Source organism: Oncorhynchus mykiss, chromosome Y (assembly GCF_013265735.2).
Source record: "Oncorhynchus mykiss isolate Arlee chromosome Y, USDA_OmykA_1.1, whole genome shotgun sequence".
Classification (NCBI taxonomy): Eukaryota; Metazoa; Chordata; class Actinopteri; order Salmoniformes; family Salmonidae; genus Oncorhynchus; species Oncorhynchus mykiss.
The window spans coordinates 37,090,620-37,109,059 of NC_048593.1; the positions used below are offsets into that span (position 1 = coordinate 37,090,620).

The window sequence follows — 18,440 nt, forward strand, 5'->3', positions numbered from 1 at the left end:
CAAAAACTGAAGAGATTGTCATGCACTGTTTTACAATTATATAGCAACTGCTCCTTTTAGTGGAATTTAATTCAATCATTTGATTATGCAGCCTGTGTACTTGTTCCATTCCAGGTTGTGAGATTGTGTTTACTGCGCAGTGTTTGCAGACAGAGAAAACAACAGCGGAAAGCAGAGAAGGGTCACTGCATCACACAGCCCAGGACGAAATGCTCAATCCCAGACATGGTCAAGGCCAGAATTGGCATTTCGTCTCAGTTAAATTGTTTTTTTCAAAAATGGGTTTTTATAACTTGCTCAAACGGAATGAATGACTGATTTTTCTCATCTCAATGCACACTGCTATTTATTTCACTTGCTTCTTTTCCTTCTGTCAGCCGAAGTGTGATCTCTTCCAGGCAAGCAAGCTGTTTGAATTACATGGCTGCTGGAGGGAGAAAAAAAATTGGGTTCAAATGTCAAGAGCGGTGACAAAAATGACTGACTTGTTTTTGCTTCCCTGTCTGTGTTATTTCACTGGAGAGCTGACAAAGGTGGAGTTGTCATGGGGGGGGGGGGGGGAGGCTGATGAAACGTAGAGGAGAGATGTGGCAGGCAGCAGTTCAAGCCTCTCTGCTCTAGAAACACTTCATTATGTAATTCCACTGCTCTGGCTGGCGTGGAGCCTGAGACCTTCGGTTGCACCAGAGTCCCTACACCCTGGAACACACCCATCTCACATGGACATCTGATTTATTTTCTTATTACATTGCACGCTGGAATGTTCTATCCAATCTTCCGATACATTTTTCTGAACTGCATGTATTTCTGTCTTCTGGGAAAGACTGATTTGAGCTTGCTGTTGCAGTAGATCTGTGTCAGTGCTCACATTCTGCTCACCCCCGTTCTCTCTCTGACATATGAAAAACATACTGCTCCCCTCTTCTCTCCTACTGTAACATGAAGGGCATACTGCTCCCCCCTTAACTCTCCTACTGTAACATGAAGGGCATACTGCTCCCCCTTCACTCTCCTACTGTAACATGAAGGGCATACTGCTCCCCCCTTCTCTCCTACTGTAACATGAAGGGCATACTGCTCCCCCTTCACTCTCCTACTGTAACATGAAGGGCATACTGCACCCCTCTTCTCTCTCTGACATAGCCTACTGTAACATGAAGGGCATATCCCCCCCCCCCCCCCCCCCCCTTCTCTCCAGGGATGCAAACTAGCCACCTTTTGATTAAATTTGACGTTTGAATCCAAAATAGGTGACCTACGTGATTCATGTAGATCCGATAAGAAAAGTTTAGTAAGGGGGGTTGGATCACTACTGTAAACAAACGAGTGATGGGCGTTTGGAGCAATACTGGCTGCTGTATCCAAGGCTCAGCCAATCGTTTACATAACATAATGCAGTGCAGCACCAGACTGAAGAAAGAAGAGACAACCAATTTACTAGTTACAGCATCAACGCGCGTTCTGGAAAGTCGGCTTCCCAGTTACAGCAGCGTGTCCACTGAACAATAAGGAAGAGGTAGGTGAGAAGCCTGACCACGGAGACAGGAATGAGAAGGTGATGAAGCGTACTTCATGAGCTGTAACCGAACAACTATTGGCATTTGGAAAGTTTTTGAGGTGAGAGAGAAAGTGTGGTGGAACAAGTGTTAACAAGTGCATTGTATCTTGCTATCTGGATTGAATTGTCCGTTAGCTAGCCAGAAATGTTGAGCGACGTTAGCCAATTTATCTGATAAAATAATCGAGTTTATGGTGTTTATTAGCTTGCTTATAAAGTCAGACCGTGAACAATATGAGGTTGTAACACTAGCTAACATTAGTAACCTAACCAATTTGCTATAGTATTAACTGGTATACGACTCCTTGCCGTTCCTCAAGTTAACGCGTTAGTTGCTTACTGGACCCTGGCAATCTGAAATGTGAACTAGCTAACGAACTAACCACTAGCTGTTAACTAATGTTTTCCCTCTACAGTATGTGGTTCATTTTCAGAATGAGAGAATTGGGTGAATTTATTTAATTATTTTTCCTTTCTTTAACTAGGCAAGTCCAGCTTGCCTCGTTGAACACATTTTTATTTTCAATGACGGCCTAGGAACAGTGGGTTAACTGCCTTGTTCAGGGGCAGAACGACAGATTTTTACCTTGTCAGCTCGGGGATTCAATCTTGCAACCTTTCGGTTACTGGCCCAACACTCTAACCACTAGGCTACCTGCCACCCCGTGTGACCACCAGTATTAGGTGAAAATTAGGCATTGCTTGTTGAACAAGTGGATTCAGGGATCAAGTGGAGCTGGACCTGGATTAAGCTGGATGCCACTATAGAGGTGAAAGGAACACCACACACTTTTCCTCTTTCTCACTTTTGCTGGCACATTGTAGAACAGATGTCCACAGGCAGAAAGTGTACAATGTAGTAATGTGCAGTGTAGCAGCCCAAATATATAGTTTTTTTGTTGTTTAACTTGACAGTAACATGTGTTTGAGGGGGGGATTCTATTTTTAGTATTTTTTAAACTCAGTGAATGTTATTTTTGCACACATGTAGCCTTGTGTGCTTGATCTATATCTATAGTGGCCACTATAATAGAATGGCAGTTTTTTTTTTCCATTATATATCTACTATAAGATGTTTTTCTCCTCTAAGTGCAATATTTATGTATGTGGTCACAAGCGTTCTATTATAAATGCTGTCATGGCTAACTGCAATAATAGTGTATTGTTTTTTTCTCAAGACTTGTCATTTGCAGTAAAGTCTAGACAAAAAAAAAAAAATTTTAGCTGGGAGTTAGGTTCACAGAAACCACTTTATTTTACACACAGAGACTGATCATGTAGATAATATTCTTTGTTGTTTAATTAGTTAAAACCTGCATTTTCCAGCAAGCAGGGATTTTTCATGTTTCAGTGCCTCAACAAAAAAGTGTCACCTTTTTGGGCCCTCAGCAGTTTGCATCCCTGTCTCTCCTACTGTAACATGAAGGGCATTTCTAGTTCATTATTTCTCTTTGCAACAACAGTTATTCTTGAGAAATGTAATCTAAGCGTTGATGTTGGGTGGTTAGAGCGCAGGACTAATAACTGAAAGGCTGCTAGATTGAATGTTTTTATTTTACCTTTATTTAACTAGACAAGTCAGTTAAGAACAAATTCTTATTTTCAATGACGGCCTAGGAACAGTGGGTTAACTGCCTGTTCAGGGGCAGAACGACAGTCGGCGCTAGTGGAAAAGACTGGAATAAAACAGAACTTTTTATTTTACTTGGCAAGTCATTTAATAACAAATTCGTATTGACAATGACGGCCTAGGAAGAGTGGGTTAACCGCCTTGTTCAGTGGCAGAAAAACAGATCTTTACCTCGTCAGCTCTGGGATTCGGGGCGGCAGGGTAGCCTAGTGGTTAGAGCTCGGGGGTTTGAACTTGCAACCTTCCAGTTACTAGTCCAATGCTCTAACCACTAGGCTACCCTGCCGCCCCGAATCCCAGAGCTGACGAGGTAAAGATCTGTTTTTCTGCCACTGAACAAGGCGGTTAACCCACTCTTCCTAGGCCGTCATTGTCAATACGAATTTGTTCTTAAATGACTTGCCAAGTAAAATAAAATAAAAAGTTCTGTTTTATTCCAGTCTTTTCCACTAGCGCCGACTGTCTGTTATACAGCCGATTTACTCATTTTCAGCCGGCTACTTTTTCCATTTAAATTAATTAGGCTACTTTACAATTCGGTAGTCAGAAAAAATTCTGCCGAACCCTCTCCCGCCGGAATGAAAGATATATGCATTACTAGCGATCTATTGGTAGGACAGGTGCCTGTCACTCACCAAGTCAGCGATGACAGGGAAACACTGCTGGTGTGACAGTCTGACTGTCCCACCTCTTGTGTATGCTGTGGTGGCAGTCAAATGTCTTTACACTGAGGAAGAGAGCATGAATTTGCACATCCCATATAAATTGTTTATTTGCCCTTTATCTACTTCCCCAGATTCGGGTGAACTCTAGTTAGCATTAGACCGAGTGAAACTACACTACATGACCAAATGTACGTGGACACCCTTTCAAATTAGTGGATTCGGCGACTTCAGCCATACCCGTTGCTGACAGGTGTATAAAATCGAGCACACAGCCATTCAATCTCCATAGACAAACATTTGTAGTTAAATGGCCTTACTGAAGAGCTCAGTGACTTTTAACTTTGCACCGTCAACAAGTCCGTTTGTCAAATTTCTGCCCTGCTTGAGCTGCCCCTGTTAGCTGTAAGTGCTGTTACTGTGAAATGAAAACATCTAGGAGCAGCAACTGCTCAGTCGCGAAGTGGTAGGCCACACAATCTCACAGAACGGGACGGCTGAGTGCTGTAGCACATGAAAATCGCCTGTCTTCGGTTGCAGCACTCACTACCGAGTTCCAAACTGACTCTGAAAGAACTGTTTGTCGGGAGCTTCATGAAATGGGTTTCCATGGACGAGCCGCACGCACACAAGCCTAAGATCACCATGCGCAATACCAAGCGTCAGCTGGCCTGGTGTACAAGCTTAGAACAGATGTTCACAGGCAAAGCGTACAATGTAATAATGTGCAGTGTAGCAGCCCAAATATATTGGTAGCTGGAGCAACGCAATCACGCTTCACCGTTTGGCAGTCCGACAGACGGCTCTGGGTTTGGAGGATGCCAGGAGAATGCTACCTGCTCCAATGCATCGTGCCAACTGTAAAGTTTGGTGGAGGAATAATGGACTGCGGTGGTTTTTCATTGTTCGGGCTGGGCCCCTTACTTCCAGTGAAGGGAAATCTTAATGTTACAGTATACAATGACATTCTAGACAAACTCTGGTTGGCTACTTTTTCTATTAGGCTGGCTACTCTATTTGCTTGTGGAATAAACACTGTTTTTTTCCCTGGCAGCACAATATGATCAGCCTAAGCTTGTGTTTAGGTGCACTAGGCCTATATATGTCTAAGCAGGGGCTGGGCTTTTCTGCAGACTCGCATGCCTTCCTCTAGTCTATAAGATAATAAGGATCTTAGCCCTGATTTTGTTAAAGCCTGAAGCCTGTTCTCTGCGCTGCAGAACTGCTGACGTGAGGACTGTTTTCTTTCCCCCCCAATCTGAACTTTTTAAGTGTCTGCCTTTGTTGCTCTAGTTTCCAGTGCCTTGCACCCACGTGCACATCCGATATGGCGCGACACTGGTGCTGTGTGTGTGTAATTTCTCCTGCTGTTTCCATCTGTTGTCTGGGACTGTATGGGGAAGAGATTGAATGTGCAACCTGGAAGGAAGGAAAAATGTATTTTCTTCATTTGCCTCAGGGCCCCTCCGGTGGGAAACTAGCTCCACTTATCAGGCACAAACACATGAGGCTGCTTTCTGGGATGTTGTTTTAATGATTACTTTGGGATACAATCAGAGTTAACATTGCATTACTTACTACTTACAATATGATACATATGTTAAGAAGGCAGACTAGCTCTGCTGTGAGATAACGGGGCAATAACGGGGCGATCAAGGTTCTGTGAGAACTGTGCGATAGGCTGTGGCAAAGCCTATATTATGTTCAGCCGACATGGCATGGGGCACTAAATGTGAGCTGCAATCAATCTCTCATTTATAGGACACTGTTTTTTAGCAACTCTGAGCTGGTGAAGGTCATCTACATTTTCTGAGATTGTACTAGGACATGGCCCTTTGGCTCAGAGGAACACACACAGATTGCCTGGCTTAGAGCTTGTTGTTCGGGGACGTGAATGTAAACGATGAGCTGCACTCCTGTAAGCTTGGCTCTTTAATCTTGAGCATCTAGGCCAGTTGTCAGTGAACTCATCATACATGCATCTAACCTCCCTTCCAGAATCCACTTCATCCATGCGTTAGTTCTTGATCTAGGTCGCTTATACCTCAGCTGCTGCCTCAGTCTTGACCTATTCAGGAGAAGCGAGCGCTAAAATGTTCTCTTTAACTAAAAGCCTTCATTCCCACAGCACAGGAATGTAGGTAGTGTTGTTTTAGAGGAGCCCTAAGGTGTTTCTGCTTCATGTAATATTTTTACACTGTTTTTAAAATGTATTTATATGGTAACTAGCTGTTTTATACTGGCCGTGATCTGGAGTCCCATAGGGCGGCGCACAATTGGCCTAGCGTCGTCCGGGGTTAGGGGAGGGTTTGTCCCGGGGTAGGCAGTCAAATAAGAATTTGTTCTTAACCGACCTGCCTAGTTAAATAAAATAAAAATATCTATGGGAGCTAGCTGTTTGTATGGTTTTATATGGTAACTAGCTGTTTTAAACTGTTTTGGTGAAGTTGCCAGTAGAGGTTCTCTTTTATCCATAGTTTTTTTTCTGAGGGAAAATGCAGTGGTTATTTTATTTTGGTGTGTCTAGGGATTAAGCTTTAACGTCCATGTGTAATTACAACTTCCAGGCTGACACTATGGAGTTGGTGATTTATACAGTACCAGTCAAAAGTTTGGACTCCTACTCAGTCCACGGTTTTTCTTTATTTTTGCTATTTTCTACATTGTAGAATAATAGTGAAGACATCAACAAAACTATGACCTAACTAGAGGTCGACCGATTAATTGGAATGTCCGATTTAATTAGGGCCGATTTCAAGTTTTCATAACTAATTTTTATTTTTTATATACCTTTATTTAACAAGTCAGTTAAGAACACATTCTTATTTTCAATGACGGCCTAGGAACAGTGGGTTAACTGCCTTGTTCAGGGGCAGAACGATAGACCTTGTCAGCTTGGAGGATCCAATCTTGCAACCTTACAGTTAACTAGTCCAACGCAATAACGACCTGCCTCTCTCTCGTTGCACTCCCCAAGGAGACTGCCTGTTACGCGAATGCAGTAAGCCAAGGTAAGTTGGTAGCTAGCATTAAACTTATAAAAAAACAATCAATCATAATCACTAGTTAACTACACATGGTTGATATTACTAGATATTATCTAGCGTGTCCTGCGTTGCATATAATCTGACTGAGCATACAAGTATCTGACTGAGAGGTGGTAGGCAGAACCAGGCACGTAAACATTCATTCAAACAGCACTTTTGTGCGTTTTGCCAGCAGCTCTTCGTTGTGCGTCAAGCATTACGCTGTTTATGACTTCAAGCCTATCAACTCCCGAGATGAGGCTGGTGTAACCGAAGTGAAATGGCTAGCTAGTTAGCGCGCGCTAATTGCATTTCAAACTTCACTCGCTCTGAGCCTTCTAGTAGTTATTCCCCTTGCTCTGCATGGGTAACGCTGCTTCGATGGTGGCTGTTGTCGTTGTGTTGCTGGTTCGAGCCCAGGGAGGAGCGAGGAGAGGGACGGAAGCTATACTGTTACACTGGCAATACTAAAGTGCCTATAAGAACATCCAATAGTCAAAGGTTAATGAAATACAAATGGTATAGAGGGAAATAGTCCTATAATAACTACAACTTAAAACTTCTTACCTGGGAATATTGAAGACTCATGTTAAAAGGAACCACCAGCTTTTATATGTTCTGAGCAAGGAACTGAAACGTTAGCTTTCTTACATGGCACATATTGCACTTTTACTTTCTTCTCCAACACTTTGTTTTTGCATTATTTAAACCAAATTCAACACATTTCATTATTTACTTGAGGCTAAATTGATTTTATTGATGTATTATATTAAGTTAAAATACGTGTTCATTCAGTATTGTTGTAATTGTCATTATTACAAATACATATATTTTTTTAAGTCTGCCAATTAATCGGTATCGGCGTTGAAAAATCATAATCGGTCGACCTCTAGACCTAACACATTTTATATTTGAGATTCTTCAAAGTAGCCACCCTATGCCTTGACAGCTTTTCACACTCTTGGCATTCTCTCAACCAGCTTCATGAGTTAGTCACCTGGAATGCATTTCAATTAACAGGTGTGCCTTGTTAAACGTTAATTTGTGGATTTCAAGGCACAGTTAAACAGCATGGCTACCACAGCATTCTGCAGCGATGCGCCATCCCATCTGGTTTGCGCTTAGTGGTACTATCATTTGTTTTTCAACAGGACACACCCTCCAGGCTGTGTAAGGACTATTTCAACAAGAAGGCGAGTCATGCAGTGCTGCATCAGATGACCTGGCCTCCAGAATCACCCAACCTCAACCCAATTGAGATGGTTTGGGATGAGTCGGACCACAGAGCGAAGGAAAAGCAGCCAACAAGTGCTCAGCATATGTGGGAACTCCTTCAAGACTGTTGGAAAAGCATTCCAGGTGAAGCTGGTTGAGAGAATGCAAAGCTGACATCAAGGCAAAGGGTGGCTGTTTGAAGAATCTCAAATAGAAAATACATTTTGATTTGTTAAACACTATTTTTTTGTTGGTTACTACATGTTTGCATATGGGTTATTTCATAGTTTTGATGTCTTCACTATTATTCTATAATGTAGAAAATAGTAAAAATAAAGAAAAACCCTTGAATGAGTAGGTGTTCTAAAACTTTTGACAGTATGTAAAGATGATCACAGAGTGAAAGACTGGAAACTACCTGGCTCATCCTCCATGTTCCCAGTTCTATCAGCACTAAAAGCTCCTAAAGGATAGAAGCGGCCGCGGCTCAAAACTGTGCTCTTTATTAAGCTTTTGCTGAAAAGATTGCATTTAATGAATTTGTTTTTTTCCACAAAGACGTTTTGTTATATCGGGACAGAATTAGGCTAATGCTTTGCCATGACTAAAAAAAGATGGTCATTATCGAAATAAAATGATTGTGTTTGTGGGGAAGTTACAGAAACCACAATGTAATCGCATAACGATCAAAGAGGCTATAGAAAAAGACAACAAAGATAAATGACTTTCATTTTGCAATGGTAGTCATAGCACAATTATAATGTGTCCTTCACTCAGCTTTGCGTTCTTCATCATCTGTTGTTATGGTCACAAAATGTCATGAAATTATTGCCATGTCTCATTGAGTTCTGTGGAAAACACCAAGGGGCTTTCACAGCGAATAGGTTTGGAACGTTTTTTCCGAACTCTGGTGTGTTAGCCCACTTGGTTTGTTTGGACTGGTGTAAAGTGAACACACCACCTATGTGGTTTATTAAATGGTGGTCTTGGTCAGATTCAATTTGTACCAATTCGTACAGTGGTGTGGTTTGCTGCAAGTCAAAGTATTCAGGATCAAACAAAGGAGAAGAACCAGAATTGCACCGTATTAATGGTTTTGACAGCAGCACATTTCTGAGCACATCTGATGCAGATTAGGGGAGACTGGGGCTGTACTGGGGATATAGGCTATTGAATATAGACTTCCCCTAGCACTTAGAACAGGTATTGCGCTGTTTCCTCCCACATGTTGTTCGAAGGGCAAATCGAAAGTAATGAAGATGACACAAGTTGTGTTTCTTTATAATCATAGATGGATTTAACCTCTGGGATATTCGGGACGGTAGCATCCCACCTCGCCAACAGCCAGTGAAAGTGCAGGGCGCCAAATTCAAAACAACAAAAATCTCATAATTAAAATTCCTCAAGCATACACGTTTTTTTACACCATTTTAAAGATACAATTCTCGTTAATCCAGCCACAGTGTCGGATTTCAACCACATGATTGTTAGGTCACCACCAAGTCACAGAAAAACACAGCCATTTTTCCAGCCAAAGATAGGAGTCACAAAAAGCAGAAATATTGATCAAATTAATCTTCATCAGATGACACTCATAGGACTTCATGTTACACAATACATGTATGTTTTGTTCAATAAAGTGCATATTTATATCCAAAAATCTAATTTTACATTGGCGTGTTATGTTCAGTAGTTCCAAAACATGCAGTGATATTGCAGAGAGCCACATCAATTTACAGAAATACTCATAATAAACATTGATAAAAGATACAGCTATTATACATGGAACTTTAGATAAACTTCTCCTTAATGCAACCGCTGTGTCAGATTTCAAAAAACCTTACGGAAAAAGCATATCATGCAATAATCTGAGTTTGGCGCTCAGACTAAAACAGCCAAACAGATATCCGGCATGTTGTGCAGTCAACAGAAGTCAGAAATAGCATTATAAATATTCACTTACCTTTGATGATCTTCATCAGAATGCACCCCCAGGAATCCCAGTTCCACTAATTAAATGCATATTCTAGCTTTTACGGCCGAGTAGCACGCAGTTTACTCTGGGCACCTTATTCATCCAAGCTACTCAATACTGCCCCCCCCCCAGTCACCAAGAAGTTTTAACATGAACAATTTTTGGCATTTGGGATTGTTTTATTTCACCTTTATTTAACCAGGTAGGCTAGTTGACAACAAGTTCTCATTTGCGACCTGGCCAAGATAAAGCAAAGCAGTGCGACATAAACAACAACAGAGTTACACATGGAATAAACAAACATAGTCAATCATACAATAGAGAAAGTCTATATACAGTGTGTGCAAGTGAGTTAGGATAAGGGGGGTGAGGCAATAAACAGGCCAATATGGCAAATTAAACACTGGTGTGATAGTTATGCAGAATTTGAGTGTGCAAGTAGCGATACTGGTGTGCAAAATAAATAACAATATGGTGATGAGGTAGTTGGATGGGCTATTTACAGATTGGCTATGTACAGGTGCAGTGATCTGTGAGCTGCTCTGACAGCTGGTGCTTAAAGTTAGTGAGGGAGATATGAGTCTCCAGCTTCAGTGATTTTTGCAGTTTGTTCCAGTCATTGGCAATGGAGAACTGGAAGGAAAGGCGGCCGAAGGAGGAACTGACTTTGGTGGTTACCAGTGAAATATGCCTGCTGGAGGGCGTGCTGCGGGTGGGTGCTGCTATGGTGACCAGTGAGCTGAGATAAGGAGGGGCTTTACCTAGCAATGACTTATAGATGACCTGGAGCCAGTGGGTTTGGCAACGGACATGAAGCGAGGGCCAGCCAACGAGAGCATACAGGTCGCGGTGGTGGGTAGTATATGGGGCTTTGGTGACAAAATGGATGGCACTGTGATAGACTGCATCCATCTAGCTGAGTAGAGTGTTGGAGGCTATTTTGTAAATGACATTGCCGAAGTCGAGGATTGGTAGGAAGGTCAGTTTTACAAGGGTGTTTGACAGCATGAGTGAAGGGTGCTTTGTTGTGAAATAGGAAGCCAATTCAGTTTTACTATGTACAGTGCCTTGCGAAAGTATTTGGCCCCCTTGAACTTTGCGACCTTTTGCCACATTTCAGGCTTCAAACATAAAGATATAAAACTGTATTTTTTTGTGAAGAATCAACAACAAGTGGGACACAATCATGAAGTGGAACGACATTTATTGGATATTTCAAACTTTTTTAACAAATAAAAAACTGAAAAATTGGGCGTGCAAAATTACTCAGCCCCCTTAAGTTAATACTTTGTAGCGCCACCTTTTGCTGCGATTACAGCTGAAAGTCGCTTGGGGTATGTCTCTATCAGTTTTGCACATCGAGAGACTGACATTTTTTCCCATTCCTCCTTGCAAAACAGCTCGAGCTCAGTGAGGTTGGATGGAGAGCATTTGTGAACAGCAGTTTTCAGTTCTTTCCACAGATTCTCGATTGGATTCTGGTCTGGACTTTGACTTGGCCATTCTAACACCTGGATATGTTTATTTTTGAACCATTCCATTGTAGATTTTGCTTTATGTTTTGGATCATTGTCTTGTTGGAAGACAAATCTCCGTCCCAGTCTCAGGTCTTTTGCAGACTCCATCAGGTTTTGTTCCAGAATGGTCCTGTATTTGGCTCCATCCATCTTCCCATCAATTTTAACCATCTTCCCTGTCCCTGCTGAAGAAAAGCAGGCCCAAACCATGATGCTGCCACCACCATGTTTGACAGTGGGGATGGTGTGTTCAGCTGTGTTGCTTTTACGCCAAACATAACGTTTTGCATTGTTGCCAAAAAGTTCAATTTTAGTTTCATCTGACCAGAGCACCTTCTTCCACATGTTTGGTGTGTCTCCCAGGTGGCTTGTGGCAAACTTTAAACAACACTTTTTATGGATATCTTTAAGAAATGGCTTTCTTCTTGCCACTCTTCCATAAAGGCCAGATTTGTGCAATATACGACTAAATGTTGTCCTATGGACAGAGTCTCCCACCTCAGCTGTAGATCTCTGCAGTTCATTCAGTGATCATGGGCCTCTTGGCTGCATCTCTGATCAGTCTTCTCCTTGTATGAGCTGAAAGTTTAGAGGGACGGCCAGGTCTTGGTAGATTTGCAGTGGTCTGATACTCCTTCCATTTCAATATTATCGCTTGCACAGTGCTCCTTGGGATGTTTAAAGCTTGGGAAATCTTTTTGTATCCAAATCCGACTTTAAACTTCTTCACAACAGTATCTCGGACCTGCCTGGTGTGTTCCTTGTTCTTCATGATGCTCTCTGCGCTTTTAACGGTCCTCTGAGACTATCACAGTGCAGGTGCATTTATACGGAGACTTGATTACACACAGGTGGATTGTATTTATCATCATTAGTCATTTAGGTCAACATTGGATCATTCAGAGATCCTCACAACTTCTGGAGAGAGTTTGCTGCACTGAAAGTAAAGGGGCTCAATAATGTTGCACGCCCAATTTTTCCGTTTTTGATTTGTTAAAAAAGTTTGAAATATCCAATAAATGTCGTTCCACTTCATGATTGTGTCCCACTTGTTGTTGATTCTTCACAAAAAATACAGTTTTATATCTTTATGTTTGAAGCCTGAAATGTGGCAAAAGGTCGCAAAGTTCAAGGGGGCCGAATACTTTCGCAAGGCACTGTATGTATGGAATGTAAAACGAACCGGACCAAATGGAGAAACAAATAATCAAACCCTAATTCGAGCTTTAGCTCAGAACTGTGTGAAAATGACCTTTGTGTGCATTGAGGACTGGCATGTGAGATGAGTTCAGAGCACGTTTGAGGAGCAGCCAGTTAAGTGTTGGGGCTGAGCCTGACCAAACCTTTGGGTTGCTCTATCAGAATAAGCTTTATTTGCAAAGTACATTTTCACATACCCGGATTTGACTTGGTGAAGTGGTGATGCTAGCAATAGGCTAAATGTACAGACTTAATATAGAGGAATTTACACCATCTCTAGATATAAACAGAATATAAAATAATTTTGTCTCAAGTCACGTGCTGCCTCACTGAGCACCACATAGATAGCTAAGTACATTAGCATGGATGGATTCTCTGGGCGATATGCTCCTTGGCAGTTCCACAGAGCAGTGAAATTCTTTCTCCAATTCCTGCCGCTCTTAAATGCATTTATTTAATCTGGTTTAGGATGATCTTTTTTGCAAAGATCTGTGTGTGAGAAAAAGCGAGGGAGGAAAATTAAATGAGTAGCCCATTGAATTATGATTCCTTCTACCTTCATTCCTTCCACAAATGTGATTGCATTTCTATGCATGCATATTGTATAGGCTTTTCATGTCTGGAATTGTCATGCTGGTCGTATTATCCTGCCGTGTCTGTCAATATCACTCTCTCGCTTTCTTTGATTTTATATATAAAGCCACATTGATAACATCCATCACTTCACAACCCCAGTCCTGGTTGGAATAACAGAAGAGATTTAGCCAATGAACACTGTTGTCTCAGGGAGAAGGTCTGTCAGGGGTCAGCATGTCTATGGGAGAATCTCATTTTAATTTCCTTGATTCCTCAAGTTTTTCTCTCTTCACCTTCCCAAAACCCATTGAATTAGAAGGTCAGAGGGGAGGGACCTCCTTTCTTCTCATCCAATGGGTTTTGGGAAGGTGAAGAGAGAAACTTGAGGAATCAAGGAAATTCAATTGAGTCTCCCCATGTCCATATCAAGTCACTTGCTGGCAGTTTCCTGAGACCACAAGATCTTCTCTGCCTGACCTGCTGACAACCAGCCAGCATGCCTCCTCATGGTGACAACTTTACGTTGCACATCACATGTCAGCTCGGACAGTGGGCACAGAAGATTAAAAAAAAAAAAAAAAAAATATATATATATATATATATATATATATATATATATATATATATACTTATTCCATTGCGGGAGAGAGGGGGGGATACGGGTAGCTTTTGGAATTGGGAGGGTTATTTCGGCTGTTCAGGGCTAGAACCCCATTATCTGGGGTTGGCATCCGTCATTTTTAGAGTATTGTAACCCTTTGTAGGTGAGAAGGGGACAGGCTTAAACTGCCAACACTAACAAAACCATTAGCATCAGCTGTGAGCTCTGACATAATCTGTCAACAGTCAGTAAAATAGTATGATTGTTTTGGCCTTGGTTTCAGGATATGAGGAGTATACATTCTGGGCCCCCCCAAAAATATATGACTACTATCCCAAATTCTCTCTCTATCCCTACAAATATAGGCTGCCGCTTACAGCTATCAGATTTTTCAAAATTATGTTTGCAAATAAACAGCAATCCAAAACACCACCGGCCTTGAACACAAACCACTGTCAGAAGGATTGACCAGTTAACAGTACAGAAATGAGAATGGTTACTCCTCCAATGGTTACTCCTCCACATTCTTCCCACGACAACCCAGGGAGAAAAAAAAATCCCTCTTTGAAAATGTTGAGCATTTCCTTTCCAGATAGACTAGACTGTGGATTTGTTCTCTCTGAATGGGAAATATGGGGAGCAGATTCAAACAATGGTCAGACACATCAAACTACTTAGTTCTTTAGAGGATTCCTAGAGAGGACTACTTGGTTCTTTAGAGGATTCCTAGAGAGGACTACTTAGTTCTTTAGAGGATTCCTAGAGAGGACTACTTAGTTCTTTAGAGGATTCCTAGAGAGGACTACTTAGTTCTTTAGAGGATTCCTAGAGAGGACTACTTAGTTCTATGAGAACCTAAATCATATAGCACATACGAAAAGACGTGGCCTCACTATTACCACAAAGGAAGCATGTAGTTTAGGAAAAGTGTGTCTGTGTGTGTGGATCAATCCCTGCCTTCCTCTGGGATGTAGCTGTATGTTCCTCAGCATTGCCACACTAGCTCTACCAACAGTGCTGGCCAGCACACAACTGGTTGGAGTTAGACTGATTTTTGAATAGTACTCGGTCAGGTAATGTGTATTTATGAAGATGATGAGTAAGGGAGTTTGACGTATCTTTTTATATTCCCGATCACGCTTTCATTCTCAATACTGCGCTAGTATGCACATTCCACAGGAGATGGGCTTAGTGGTGAGTTGACCCAATTGTAATCTGGTAAGTGCTCTTTTTAAAGTGGCACCCTTTCCTTTATCTTAAACCCCGGTGGGTTTACATAATTAAGTCTTGTTGCTGTAATGTTGATTCGCAGTTGGCTGTACAGTGTGAATATTGTCCATCACGTTAAAATATCACAGTACAATCAAATGTGTAATTCAATGGTTTTGAATGTAAATTTGACATCTTCATAAGTATTGTTCAATCTGATACAAGCTATTAGCATGACTGGGGATGTGTAGGCTAAACCCCCCCCCCCTGTTTCATAATGATCTACAATGGAGCTTTTACTCTTAAACCAATGTTGCTCTGTATGTTCCAGACTCTTCTAATATAATATGCCACTTAGCAGATGTTTTTATCCAAAGCAACGTACAGTCATGCCTGCATACAGTTTCTACGTATGGCTGTTCCTGAAAATAGAACACACTATTCTGGAATTGCAAGTTTCAGTCTACCAACTGAGCTACAGAGGACCTCTTTTTTTTTTAAAGTTTTTTTGTTGTGACATCTCATTTATTAAATGTCGTCTACTTCTGTGTTTTTCTAGGCGTGCCTGTCTGGTGTGTCTGTGAGGAACATTAGTCTATATCACCAAATACACCAGGGTCCTCTGACCTGACCTGAAGCCTGTTCATATCTGATGCTCTTTCAGAAGAGAGAGTACCACTGCACTGTGGCTGGAGATTTTGTTTTAAGGAAGAGAAACCCCCCCCCCCCCCGCCGTTTGGAAAAGGGTAAGAACTTGTCTTTTATTCTAACGAGCGTCCTGTTCAGGGACTGTACACTACCATTCAAAAGTTTGGGGTCACCTAGAAATGTCCTTGTTTTGAATGAAAAGCTAAACAAAATTGTACATTACAATAACATCAATTTGATCAGAAATACAGAGTAGACATTGTTAATGGTTTTAAAAAAAACATTTTTTTTAAAGGATCTCGTACAACACTGTACTGCTCCCTTCACAGAGCAGCGCAAACTGGCTCTAACCAGAATAGAAAGAGTGGGATGCCCCGATGCACAACTGAGCAAGAGGACAAGTACATTAGTATCTAGTTTGAGAAAAAATACTTTTCACAAGTCCTCAACTGGCAGATTCATTAAATAGTACCCGCATAACACCAGTCTCAACAGTGAAGAGGCGACTCCGGGATGCTGGCCTTCTAGGCAGAGGTCCTCTGTCCAGTGTCTGTGTTTTTTTTTGCCCATCTTAATATTTTATTTTTATTGGCCAGTCTGAGATATGGCTTTTTCTTTGCAACTTTGCCTAGAAAGCCAGCATCACTGTTGACGTTGAGACTGGTGTTTTGCGGGTACTATTTAATGAAGCTGCCAATTGAGGACTTGTGAGGCATCTGTTTCTCAAACTAGACACTCTAATGTACTTGTCCTCTTGCTCAGTTGTGCACCAGGGCCTCACACTCTTTATATTCTGGTTAGAGCCAGTTTGCACTGCTCTGTGAAGGGAGTAGTACACATCATTGCATGAGATCTTCAGTTTCTTGACAATTTCTCGCGTGGAGTAGCCTTCATTTCTCGGAACTAGAATAGACTGATGAGTTTCAGAAGAAAGGACTTTGTTTCTGGCCATTTTGAGCCTGTAATCGAACCCACGAATGCTGATGCTCCAGACACTCAACTAGTCTGTAGAAGGCCAGTTTAATTGCTTCTTTAAATCAGAACAACAGTTTTCAGCTGTGCTAACATAATTGCAAAAGGGTTTTCTAATGATCAATTAGTCTTTTAAAATGATGAAGTTGGATTAGCTAACACGACGTGCCATTGGAACACAGGAGTGATGGTGTTTGATAATGGGCCTCTGTATGCCTATGTAGATATTCCATTAACAATCAGCTGTTTCCAGCTACATTAGTCATATACAACATCAACAATGTCTGCACTGTATTACTGATCAATTTGATGTTTATTTTAATGGACAAAAAGCATCAAGCTCCCTCACACTCCAGAAACAGGAGAGAGGTTCCCTCCTGCCACATTCTCTCGGACAAGGCTTACTGTCATCCTGGGTGGGAGGTGGACTGATTTGGATGGCGGAGGTGGCAGGTCTCCTGGAGGAGCATTCAGCACTGAAACAAGGGGCGAAGAGTGAACGCTCGGCCTCCCTCCCTAATAAGACAAAGCACCCTGTGCTTAAGTGAGAGGTGGAAGTGCCTGTACCTGTCACTTGCCGTTTGGGTTGTGTGCCAGTGGTATGCTAGTAGCAGCCTGTTCAGCAGGCATTCTAACCTTGGGGGCTTGATCTGGCTAATTTAACACAAAATATCCCCTGTCAAAACTTGGGTTCGAAGTTCGCACCGATATTGGATCACATCGAATGCAGGAAATACAACATTGGGTTTCCAGTGCAAATGGATTGACTATTTCAAAATGAGGAACTAAAATAGAGTAGTCGGAGGAGCTTGCCCATTTGGGACGTTGCCCACGGTACTTGATCTGTCTAGCTGCTCAATATGGATTTGCTTTGAGTTTATTAGTTCTCAAAGAGATGTCCATTGTGAACAAATACAAAGTTATAGTACTACACCACATGTAAGATCTTTGACTATTCGTGTGTACTGCATTACTAAAAGAAATGGAATTTGGCTCATAGGCATTTTGTGTATTTCAACAAGTTTACATTTTCTTCACCTTCTGTACGTTAGGGAAGAAGTGGAGGAGAATGAATTATGAACTTTCATGAATAATTGAAAGTATTTGGCAGAATTTATTAATTAATGTGTGAGAAAGGCATCTCCTAGAGCCGTTTACTGTGCTGGGACTAACTCACAACACCGCCTGATTCTGCAAGGCTGCTTCAACCTGGAGAATGATTAGCCAGTCAGGGCGGACGGACCTTTTGTCAAATTATGCATATTTAAGACCTCATGAGACAGTCTTACGTCAGATGGCGTTACTCCTACGCAACGCTCGTCCCTCAACCGATCTGTCTTGTAGGATGTGGAAGTTTTATATATTAAGTATTTGGATACTCCCGAGTATCTACCATTCAACAATGAAAACATAATCACTGCGTTCTCGTATGACTCTCCATGAAATAGGCAGAATAACTAGAAAAATTATTACAAATGTGACAGTGATTTAATAGTTTGCCCTTGTGAGAAAATAAAAACTAAGCGGTGGCTTTCTCTTGCATAAATGATGTGCTAGGACAGTCAGTCTCCAGTGCAATGACTTCAACTTGACCATCTGCTTAGCTTACTGTTGTAATGTTAGCTAGCTACACTGAGCAAAAATACAGTTG

General features: G+C 41.6%; 1 protein-coding gene across 7 annotated transcripts in view; it reads left to right on the forward strand.

Moving 5' to 3' along the window:
• The window catches only part of LOC110510194 (bifunctional heparan sulfate N-deacetylase/N-sulfotransferase 1), a 137,082-nt gene that overhangs the window by 16,693 nt on the left and 101,949 nt on the right, over positions 1–18,440 (forward strand). For 4 of the 7 annotated variants that reach the window (XM_036968305.1, XM_036968304.1, XM_036968306.1 and 1 more), the window contains exon 2: positions 15,729–15,915. The exons of 2 other annotated variants lie outside the window; for them this stretch is intronic. The gene's annotated coding sequence lies outside the window, so the exon portion shown is untranslated. The remainder of the gene's footprint in view (positions 1–15,728; positions 15,916–18,440) is intronic. One more of the 7 variants, XM_036968309.1, reaches the window with a different exon arrangement.